The sequence below is a fragment of the Podarcis cretensis genome, assembly GCF_951804945.1.
Source record: "Podarcis cretensis genome assembly, chromosome: 3".
In the NCBI taxonomy this organism is placed as follows: Eukaryota; Metazoa; Chordata; class Lepidosauria; order Squamata; family Lacertidae; genus Podarcis; species Podarcis cretensis.
In genome coordinates this window covers 40,626,513-40,637,319 of record NC_137172.1, presented here as the reverse complement: position 1 = coordinate 40,637,319, position 10,807 = coordinate 40,626,513, and the positions used below count along the sequence as shown (strand labels likewise).

Genomic DNA, 10,807 nt, shown 5'->3' with positions numbered 1-10,807 from the left:
ATAACTATGGGCAGTCTCAACTCCCAGGTAACAAAAAAGACAGCCCCTCTTCTGCCTTTGCCACCAAGAAACGACTCATTTCAGGATGGTGTGAGCTCCCTGGGCTTGGCCCACATCCCAAGGACCCATTGATCTCTCCTTGATGCTCACATCCACTGTCAAACAGCAGTTTGTCTCTGGGAAGGCTTCACCCATGATTTCCAGATTCTAGCCATGTGTCAGCATTGCACCATTGATGCTCCCAATCCAATATCAGGAAGGGGTATTGTAAGGGTATCAGGGGGTTGCTCGAGAGCAATCAGGCAAATGCCTCCCTGGTCTGTTGTAAAGCCTTGTTATTGGTGCCAAAAAAACCTTCACCATGCAGAGCACCACTGTTCCGTGGCTCGCTCATTCACTGGCAGAATCTGAGAGTGGGCGGTCCTTAAACCTTCCCCAGCAGAGTAGTTTCTTGACGCCCAGTCTGCGCTTCCCCTCTCTCTGCGGAAGCCTACTGCGCAAGGAGGCCATGGGTAACGGAGGACCTCTCTCCTCCCCTCTTTGCTCAGGCAAGGTGTTCTGGCCCCGCCTCGGCTCCTCCAAGCCCTGCAGCTCCTCTCCACTGGAGGCGTGGTTACTGTCCTCCGCTAGGAGGTGCTGCTTCCCACGATCTTTGGGGGCTCTCTGCAATCCATCCGGCTATTCCCCTCTCGCCCCTGAGCTGATGGCAGTTCTCTGACAGGTATGCTTCATATCACAGACAAAATGATAGCAAAGGAAGTCACAATGGGCAGAATCACTGGCCCCTTCTCACTCCCCTGCCCCTTTTCTGGACTTGAGGATTCCTACCTCTATCATCCCAGACAGTATCCAAAGAGGCACCAGGTGGGTTCTGACTGATTCACAACCCAAAGGGTTCTTCAATTAAGGATCTTGTAGCACTTGAATCTGACTGATTCATACCCAAAGGGTTCTTCAATTAACGATCTTGAGCACTGCTCCATCAGATGTACCTCTTTCAGCAAGGTGGTGGAACTCATGCAGAGCTGTGGCACAGACACCTTTTTGGCAAAATCCGATACCCATGGGTGTTTTGGGTGCTTCCCAAACATTCCAATAACAAAGGCTGCCTGAATGCTGACCCAACCTTTACACTTCTGCCATGCCATTTCCCTCATGTATAACCAAATAAAATTGTGGCTTGCTTTACCCAAAACCATTATCTAAAGTATATTACTTCTTCCGCACACATGAAGCACAAATTTGCAACTGCTGCACAAATAAATACTGGCAAAAATGTTACATTCCGTTCTTATAATTTTTAATATTGTTCCCATCATTGTAAATGGCATAATGGAATACTTGCAACTTTGCTACCACTTCCAGCCACCATGATTTAATTTTCAGCTTTAAAATGAGAACATTAGCTAAGAGATAAACCACCTAGTCCAGCATCCTGTTTCTAAGAGTGACCAGCCAGCTATTTCAGGGAAGCTAACAAGTGAGGCTTGTCTCCATTGTTTGCCCTTCAACTAGCAAAGGGATGGGAAACTGGTGGTTCTCCAGAGGTTGTTGAGCTGCAACTCTCATCATCCCTGCCCATTGATCATGGTCATCAACATCTGTAGGGCCACAGATTCCCCATCCCTGCCCTACCGGCTAGTATTCAGAAGCATAATCCCTCCTATTCGGTCTGCAGTTTCCTCCTGGATTCCTTTTTATAATTGAGTTTATGTTGCTCCAATGCTCTGGGTACCAATTAAGGTGGAGAAAGAGGGAGAGAGAAAACACCAGGACCTGCATTGTGGAGTGTCTCCCCGCCCTCTAAATAAATGAGAGATGTGGGGCAAGCCCAACATCCTCAAGGGCCCATAAAAAAGAAGCCCGTAAACTAGGAGTGAAGGAACAAGATGAAGCAATCCAGTTAAGCAGGGAGGAAACCACCAATTAGGAGTAGCCCCAAAGGAATTTTTTTTGTGTGGCCTGAGGGCAATTTGCCAGAGGTACATTTTGAGTTGGATCTGGGCTGGCTGAGAAGGGCAGATGTGGTGAAAACTGCTCCCCAAAGACAGCTTGCCCTTCTAACCTCCTCCCTTGTGTCTCTGAAAGTCGAAAGAGCTTGGGCTGCCCTGGAGTTTAATAGCAGTGAGGCAAGTATACCAAGACCTGGAGGGAAAAATGATACATTCTTCTTTCAATTTAAATTATAAGCAGGACAATTTGATCCAGTAGCTAACAGTAAGGTGGGCTTGCTGTACAGTAATACATATATAATCATGGCCAATAGGTTATTTTACGAGCGGGATAAATGCTGAGAGGAATACAGAATATTAATGCTAGAGTAGTGCCATTAAATCCCTAGTTATTTACTGAGGGAAATCCAAACCCTCTCAGGGCACACCAGCAGCTTACATTTAAAGCACTCTTATATACCACTTTTACTGTCATGGCTTCCCCTCAAAGTATACTGGGAACTGTAATTTGTTAAGGGTTCTAAGGGTCATAGAATCATAGAATCATAGAGTTGGAAGAGACCACAAGGGCCATCGAGTCCAACCCCCTGCCAAGCAGGGTCGTTAGAAGATCTCTATTTTGCTCACAGAACTACAATTTTAAGAGTTCCCTGTGAACAGGGATTGATTATTGAATCACTCTGAGAATTGTAGCTCTGGGAGAGGGAATAATTCCTAGGTCTCGGACTCTCTATGTACGCTCTAGTAAATGAGACTCCAAAATTCCCTTGGCTGCTTCCTCCATTACTTCTAACATACACCATCTAACTAATACCAACACCTAGTCTTGATTCTCCCTATTCATATCTATGGTTTTTGCACCATTTTATTTGTTTAAAAGGGTATTACTCATGTTGTGTCCAGCCTTTCCACCTGTGTTAGATATACACATTCACTTGGAATAAAACATTATCATATTGGTTGTTCTTCTTTGAAGTATCCATAATATTCCTAGATCATAATGCCCACAAAAGGCCACAAAACATCAGCAGAGCCCTGGCTACTGCCAAGCAGAAAACTCTTTACTTCCTGTATTTGGGAAGCAGTGCTGTCTGAGCAGTCAGTGTAAAATGGATAAAATTATTAATAGATTGAGGACTGCTTTATTGCATAGCAAAGGTCCTACACTATCACTTTTCCAAAGTCATTTGAGAGGAATGCACATTATGGAAACTTGCCACCATGGGCTTAACAAACGAGGCAAAATGGGCATGATTTGCACATGACTTAACAGGAATACAAGCAACAGAAAGATTTAGGCCTGATTTGTGATCTTTTATTTCATCAGGTTAACTATCTCTTTGCGTTGACTGTGCTATGTCTGATGTCAGAGTTGTACTGTCCTCCTTCTCCATCTGTGGCAGAACACAGGATGATCCAACCAGAATCGCTAAGGCTGAAATGCAAGGATGTGGCTTGTGGGCTGACTATGATTCTGTCTAACAAAGACCAAACCACTGTGGTGTGGTTCTTATTCTCTTCATTCATTCTAGCTGCTCAGACTCTCTTGGGGGGTTCAGACTGTCCACAGGGCAACTTTGTGGGGAGACACATCTAGCTGGAAGTCATTCACCAATTCAGTCAATCCCCAGGCTTTTGTTTGGGAATATCACTACGTCAAAGGCCGCTGTGGACATGTTGCCTGGAAATAAGGGAAGATTGTTGAAGAAACATGCAGCTAAAGGCAGCTGAATGGATTTCATTTCTGGGTCAGCATTGGGAAAGATGGATGTTTCTCAAACAAAAACATTTTGCTGCAGTCGAATAGTGCTGGGAGGGGAATAATTACTCTAGAAACACATTGTTTAGGCCGCTATCCACTGCATGTCTACTCAGAAGTAAGTAACACTGGGTTTTACTGAACTTGTGCTGTTGGGGAATAGGGAACACGTGGCTCTCCAGATGCTGTATGTATCCACCAATGTATTCACCACTTAACAGGGAACAAGTGGTGAATACATTGGTGGATACATGCAGCATCTAGAGAGCCGCGTGTTCCTTATTCCCCAACAGCACATGTAGCTCTGGAAGCAAGGTGGTAAGTTTACCTTATTGATACATGAAACCTACTCTTTAGTGCTCAAGAAGAGCAAACGTCAGTCAGGGTTTTCAGAGGATTGCCATTTGTTCCAATTCAGCTTCAAAGAGTGGATTTTTCACAGGGAAAGCTCCAGAAGAAGGAAAAAAGAGCTTAGACACAGAAGTTTAAAGTGTGGACCATGCCTGGAAAGAGCAGAGGAAAGCTAAATGTGGATAAGTGTGCATAAACCTCAGGAAGACACCTTTGTTTCTGTATGCAGTTTGACATGGGAATTTCTGTTGTATCTTAATTACATGTCAGATTGCTGACAGAAGAAATGTGCAGGTGTGAATTCAGTATGTGATTTCTGTTCCATTGATGGGGGATATATTTTTTTAATGGAATTTCCGAACCAAATGAATGCAAGTCTGGAAATACCAAGATAGATCGGTGGAGCAGTTATTCAGATTATAGCAAGAGAATGATGCAGATTCCTTCCTACTTCCATAAAAACCGCAACATTATGGAAAAATTGAGAAATTTGCTTGGTCAATTAACATTTCCAGAGAAAAGTGAGATTTCAAAAGGAGGGGTGTAGGTGGTTTTCATGGGTATGAACCACTAAGACTTTTTTTCCTGAATCATTTTTGAACTTTGATTCCATGTTACGAGAAGTTAGTGATTCAACAGTTTGTACTTTCCCTTGCTGAATCCATCTAGAATGGCATAACAAGATAGAGGGCACCCAAGCACAAGAGGTACCATCTTCTGAATGGGATGAATTGCCATTACTTTTTTTTTAAATTTGGTTGTAAAATTCCAAGTAGCGTTTAGACAGTGCTGTGTGGAACCTGGGCAACGTTTATTTTAATTGCTTCCCTTCTGTAGTTTTCAGTTGCATGTGAGATTTACCTTTATTCTCTAAAATTGGGCCTGTTTTCTTTTGCTTTATTCTCTTCGATCTTCACTGCTATGTTACTACAGCACCTACAGAAATCAGGATATAAATATTGAACGTGGTGTTTGAAGGCATATGCTGAGTAAGATAATGCTGGTTATAGCATAGCAGAATATCATTGTGGAAGTGTAATGTTTTAAAAATATCCTCCATCTTAAAATTTCATCCAATATGCCAAAATTTCTCAGTTAAATAAGTTTCTCAGCCCCTTCAATATCACTATATAATATTGTAAATCAGGGGTCAGCAAACTTTTTCAGCAGGGGGCTAGACTGTTGGGGCCACTGTCCCTCAGACCTTGTGGGGGGCTAGACTGTAATTTGAAAAAATAATAATGAATGAATTTCTATGTCCCACAAATAACCCAGAGATGCATTTTAAATAAAAGCACACATTCTACTCATGTAAAAACACACTGATTCCCGGACTGTCTGCAGGCCGGATTTAGAAGGCGATTGGGCCGGATCCGGCCCCTGGGCCTTAGTTTGCCTACCCATGTTGTAAATGGTGGCCCCAAATAATGCTGCTGTATTTGTTGTTTTCTTTAAGAGCTGACAGTGGCATGCAGGCTTACCGGATTGTGGTTAAACCGCTATCTGATTATACACCAACCACCAGATTGTGGTTAAACTGTCAGCTGATTATTACATCAGCCAAAATGCTTGGTTTCCCCCTCTGTGACTCCTCTATGAAGAAAGATTGCGGTGTTTGAAAATGTTTTAGTTTAGAGAAATGGTGAGTAAGAGGTGACATGATAGAAGTTTTATAAAATTATATATAGCATAGAGAAAGAGAATAGAGAAACCTTTTTCTTCCACACTAGAAACTTGTGGATATCCAGTGCAGTGGAATGATGGAAGAGTCAGGAGAGATAAAATAAAGTACAGTGGTACCTTGGGTTAAGAGCTTAATTCGTTCTGGAGGTGCATTCTTAACCTGAAACTGTTCTTAACCTGAAGCACCACTTTAGCTAATGGGGCCTCCCGCTGCCGCCGCAGCACAATTTCTGTTCTCATCCTGAGGTAAAGTTCTTAACCCGAGGTACTATTTCTGGGTTAGCGGAGTCTGTAACCTGAAGCGTATGTAACCCGAGGTACCATTGTACTTCTTCATGCAGTGCATAGTTAAACTTATGGAACTCTCTCCCACTGAAGGTAGTGATGGCCACAAATTTGGATGGCTTTAAAGGAGGATTCAACAAATTCATGGAGGGAAGGACTATCAGCAGCTACTTGCCATGATAGTTGTGCTCTATCTCCACAGTTGGAGGCAGAAAAGCTTCTGAAAACCAGTTGCTGGAAACCACAGGAGGGGAGGGAACTCTTGTGCTCAAGTCCAGCTTGCGGGTTTCCCACAGGGACCTGGTTGGCCACTGTGAGAACAGGATGCTGGACTAGATGGACCATTGGCCTGACGCAGAAAGCTCTTCTTACGTTCTTATGGTCAGTTGGCAACAAACTGAGTACATTTCTTTTACTCTGTGTCACGGTCCGGCTTACGGGCGGTCGAAGTCCTCGCGGAGGATGTCAGGACTGGGGGCAAGACAGTGGGGTGGGAGCAGGAATGGGAGTCAGGAAGCCAAGGGTCCGGGAGTCAAGGAATCAAGGGTCCGAGGGTCAGGAACAAGGAGTCAAGAACCCAAACACAAGGAGACAGAAAGCGTGTTGCTGTGGCAAAGAGCCAAAGGGAAATGCTGACCTTATATCCCTTCCCGGCTCTTGCCACCAAGTGCTATGAGTTACCAATTGGCCTCACTTGTGCCTCTTGCCTCTTCAGAACAAACTTAGGAAAGCCCCAGTCCTGCGAAGCCCTACCAGTCACAGGGCCTGGCTCCTGGACACACTCCTGACACTCTGCTCTTCACAGGGTGACACTCTATCTGGATGCATGGTTAAGCAATTGAATATCCACTTCACCCTTGCATTGGAAATGCAATGAAGCCTGTCAGTACATGATTATCGATGAAGCTAAGAGGCAAGAGGCAGTGTAAGGATGCTTCCTTACACTGCGTTTGACCACTGATGGTTGCAACAAAACTGGAGGTGACACAGGGATCATTCATGAAAGAAGTTATCAGAGGAATTGGTTCTACCATTGCAAGCTTTCTGTGACGGTTGCTATTCTCACCTGCTGATCTTGCTTGTTTGTTGGAACTAGCTGCAGTCAGCATGAAGCTGGCACAACTAACAATTGTGGGTGCCAAGCATGCCAGCAAGTTACCGTTCTGGTACCCAGAAAAGGACCCTGTTCACTGGAGAATGCTGACAGCTGGGCGGTTCCTAAAATGCAGCTACTCCAACGAGTAATTAAGCAATTAAAGCATAAGAATCCCCATGTCAAATTACTTAATATATTTTATCTGAAGCAGTGAGGGGCTTATTCCAAAGTGCTGAAAGATATAACTTTCTTTGTCACATAATTGAAGGGATGCTTAGTGCAGAGTTCTTGGATTGACCCGATTCAACAGATCAGTGTAAATATGAGATTTTCCCAGAGCAGACTAGAGAGCCCGTCCAGCAGATAAATGATGCAGAAGCCTATAGACTCTCCAAGGGCTGTTTATCCTCAGCCCAAAAGCGTCTCCAGGCCTCACCCTGGGCCTTTCTGCCAAGTTACACATGGAGAATGATGTCAGGCTCAACGGCTCACTCAGATTCTAAAGATCTCTGACACACGCAAGGGGGAAGTTGGTGACGATCCTTCCAGACCCCACTGAGGATCACAGTTTTAAGGACCAGGCTTTGACCTCACTTTATCAGACGTGGGTCTCTGAGTGCAATGTGTGAAATCATGTCCTCCAGGCAACTCACTGCAGCTGCGGGGGGGGGGGGGGGAAGCCAAAAGAAAACGAAATGGCTTCACTGTGTGCTTAGTAACATGTTGCTGTGAATACATCAGCGCTGCAGCTGCTCAGGACTCTCTGCCTGCACACTTAGTTAAAGGAATATAACTTCAAGTCTCTTGTTTGCTTTTTGAAATATAATTGTGCATGCCATTGACGGGGTGGCCCAATGGATGTGACTGTACAGTAGGTTACAGCCCAGCCATAAAGAAACCAGAGGTTTCTATACATATTTATGTATAGTTTCTATACAATTTATTGTTATTCATGTTTTATACTGTATTTTATGCTGTTTTTGTTGTATCAATGTCTTAAATTTGTTGTTAGCCGCCCTGAGCCCGGGGAAGAGCGGGGTATTAAAAAAAATATTATTAATTATTATTATATCTATGTCCAACTGGGCAAGCAAGGGCATTATTACCGTGCAAGGACACATTCTAGCCATGCCAAAAAGCAAAATTTAGAGGAAGGTGTGAAGGAAGCACAGTGAGGGGTATGGACAGGGGATGAGGCACAGCCTGTGGAAAGTCCTGGGAGTCAGGGAGAGGAGCTCAACCAACCATATTTGGCCCCCAGGCCTGAGGTTACCCCCTGCATTAGCTGGATAGTGTCACCTTCCTTGGACTCTTGATTGTGTCATAGCTGAGCCAAAGGCAGCCATGAAAAGTGAGACTGGAGATGGGTGAGAGAACAAGCTGCTCCTGAGCTAGTGAACATTGTCATTGCCCAGGCAGACTTCAAGTCTGACTCCAAGACTCCTTCCTGGTAAGATCAACCAATGGCCAGCCTGACTGGACAGAGCTACTCCAGTATCCAGGATCTTGTTATTTTCTAGAAAACTACCCCACCCTGTAGCCCTTGTACATAGAGCTGTGTGTTTCCAGCCCTAGCCCTGTCAATTCCGGTTAGATGGAAACTGCATTCCAAAAACTGGAAAAGCTATCCAGGAACATTAGTATAATCTTGTGAAATCCCTGGCCCCTATCAGAAGAACTTGTGTGTTTTTTTGTGTTTGTTTTTTTTGCAAAACTGTTCAGATTAATCAGAACAGTCCTAACTCACAACACCAGTTAATTTGAGACAGGGGCTAACAAGGGCTCAGCTCAATAATATATCAAACGAGGGTAAGTGTACCATGGCTCCTTTTTGAAGAGCCACCTTCTAAAAAGGTGACTGGTAGCAGAGAAGGGATAGACAGGCTGAAACTGCTTAACCCTTTCTACTTGCTTTTTCTGTATTAGCTTTCAAATACATATTATGAGTGCTTGCATGTAACTTGTGGTTGGGCCTGAAGTGTTGTTCATTTATGCTATATGGCCTGTATATTCTTTCTGGGTGTGCTGTAGTAGTTGACTGATAGACAGGACAGTAGCTAGGGGGTGGCGAGGAAGGCCCCATTAGGGGCGCAGGCAGGGGGTGGGGTGCAAAACCAGCTAAAAAATATGTCCATAAATATGTCTATAAATAAAAATATTGACTATTGCCTCATAAAAAAGGTTTTAAATACAGTGGTACCTCAGGTTACAGACACTTCAGGTTACAGACCTGAAAAAATAGAACCAAAAACGCTTCAGGTTACATACGCTTCAGGTTACAGACGCCCCTAACCCAGAAATAGTACCTCGGGTTAAGAACTTTGCTTCAGGGTGAGAACAGAAATTGCGCGGCAGTGGCACAGCAGCAGCTGGAGGCCCCATTAGCTAAAGTGGTACCTCAGGTTAAGAACAGTTTCAGGTTAAGAACGGACCTCCAGAACAAATTAAGTTCTTAACCCGAGGTACCACTGTATAGGGTCTTTGTATGATATGCGGGGGCCCTGTTTTTCCATATTTTTTGTGGCTAGGGGGTGCAACCTCGATGGTTCTGCCAGGGACTCAAGATCACATAGCTACGGCTCTGGCTGATAGATGCTTATACTTTGCAAAGAGATTGTAGATAAAAGAATCAACGTGATGGAGTTATTCTTACTACAAAGCTAGAAGGCTGCTGGGTGAAGTGGCTCAGAGAATTCATCCAAGGGAATATATTGACCAAACTGAACTCACTGTACTTACAGTCTTGCCTGTAATTAATTTTAACCAGCTCATTACCCTCTCCAGTACAGATGTAAGTTAGACTTTCTTCATTGCTTTCTGGAATAAACTGCTCTCTCCTTATTCCCTGTAATGTTTAGTTCTAAAGATGCTCAGAGCCAAACTAAACAAGGAAAATGAAGCAATGAAGAGTCTGAAGAGAAACCCAGTGTAACAGAATAGAATAAGCGCACCAGAGGGGGCACTGCCTGACATTTCAAAGATTCTGCAATCTTTAGAGTGCATCATGACCATAGAAGGGTGGTAAGGGGAAGGCAAGCTTCTTATCAGTCATCTTCAGCATCTAAACAGTTGGATCAGCTGTACGCAAGACTCAGTGAGACAAAGAAGAGACATAAGTTTGAGGAAAGAGCCAAGTGCACTCATCTGCAGGGAGGAGACAGCTGCATTGCTGGCTCCAGGATAAAGGAGGAAATGTGTAACTAAAGCCCATAGAGAGAAACATGATTAATTCATGCTGGCATCTGCTCACACTTTGCATCTGGCCAGGTAGTTGATATGGAAGGAGAATTGAGCCTCAAAAATGATTTCCTTGGTTGCAGATGTTTGGGGAATAGTGGTCTGTAGGACTAGTTAGATATCTGGCTCTCTGTTCTAGGGACCAAAAATATTCAATAACAATACCGTAAAAGATGGGTGGAGAAATTGGCTTCCTACTAAAACCGTGGATATTCCAACAAGAAGGACCCACCCCCAATAATGCTGCCATACATATATTTCTTGGGAGGACGAAGTCAGCAGTTCTCATATTTCCATCCCTAGGCTTCAAAAACTAGGTCACAGGGGGTACAGTCCAAGTCTAATCAATATAATGTACTGTGGCATCCCCTTGGTTCAGGGCCTGAACAAGTCACATTTCTGAATTACATTTATTTAGTTGACCCATAAATCTAACCTCAAGAC

General features: G+C 44.0%; 1 long non-coding RNA gene across 2 annotated transcripts; it reads left to right on the top strand.

Annotated features, from left to right (window-relative positions):
- The first annotated feature begins 6 nt into the window (after positions 1-6).
- On the top strand, positions 7-10,360 carry LOC307212274. Of its 2 annotated transcripts, none has more exons than XR_013836927.1 (3): positions 7-262; positions 722-864; positions 9,993-10,360. It is a non-coding gene; the product is annotated as an uncharacterized lncRNA (long non-coding RNA). The 2 variants fall into 2 exon arrangements; XR_013836928.1 differs by having other exon boundaries at positions 9,985-10,360.
- The last annotated feature ends 447 nt before the right edge of the window (positions 10,361-10,807 follow it).